At 67.1% G+C, this 596-nt stretch overlaps 1 protein-coding gene across 5 annotated transcripts in view; it reads left to right on the top strand.

The window, feature by feature from the left end:
* Window positions 1–596, top strand: part of MACROD1 (MACRO domain containing 1) — a 149,888-nt gene that overhangs the window by 134,727 nt on the left and 14,565 nt on the right. The gene's annotated exons all lie outside the window — the stretch shown is intronic.

Here is a 596-nt window from a genome sequence, read left to right as displayed (position 1 = left end):
CACTCCCTCCTCGGCTGCTTCTCTCCCTGGGGCCCCTGGCCCCTGTGCTTGCTGCTGCCGCAGCCTTCCCGTCACCCCACAGTGCCCCCATCTCCGTCTGCCCCTTTCCTGCCCCCTCCCGCCCTCTCGGCCTTGTCTGGCTGCCATCACTGTAGACAAAGCCAGACGCCTGTGTCAGGCCGGGTCCCTCACTGCTGGGCGGCCTGGGCAGGTCCCCACCCTCTGAACAGAGGCCTCCTGCTCTGTGACTGGGAGGAGGGGGGCATGTGAGGTTTGAAAGGGCCAGGGACTGGGGGCCGCAGGGGAGGTGGGAAGAGCCCAGCCCTGCCTTTGACCCTGACGTGCCCTCTGCGTGCCCTTTGGCCTCAGTTTCCCAGGACGAAGGGAAAATTACAGCCTGTGCTCTGCTCCCAAACCTTGAAAGGTGACTCCACAGCCAGGCCAAGGTCTGGAAGGCCAGGGAGAGCCCTGCCCACTGCAGGGTGGGGGGAGCCTCGAGAGAGGCTGTTCACGTGTGGGAACACCCACCAGGAGGCGGGGTCCCGGCAGGGCCAGGTGGGCGGCCCGAGGTCAGGGCTGGCTCTGCAGCCAGGCCA

The sequence above is a fragment of the Myotis brandtii genome, unplaced genomic scaffold (assembly GCF_000412655.1).
Source record: "Myotis brandtii unplaced genomic scaffold, ASM41265v1 scaffold187, whole genome shotgun sequence".
NCBI lineage: Eukaryota > Metazoa > Chordata > Mammalia > Chiroptera > Vespertilionidae > Myotis > Myotis brandtii.
Note: the sequence above shows the minus strand (reverse complement) of the source record. Positions and strands in the feature narration are given on the sequence as shown.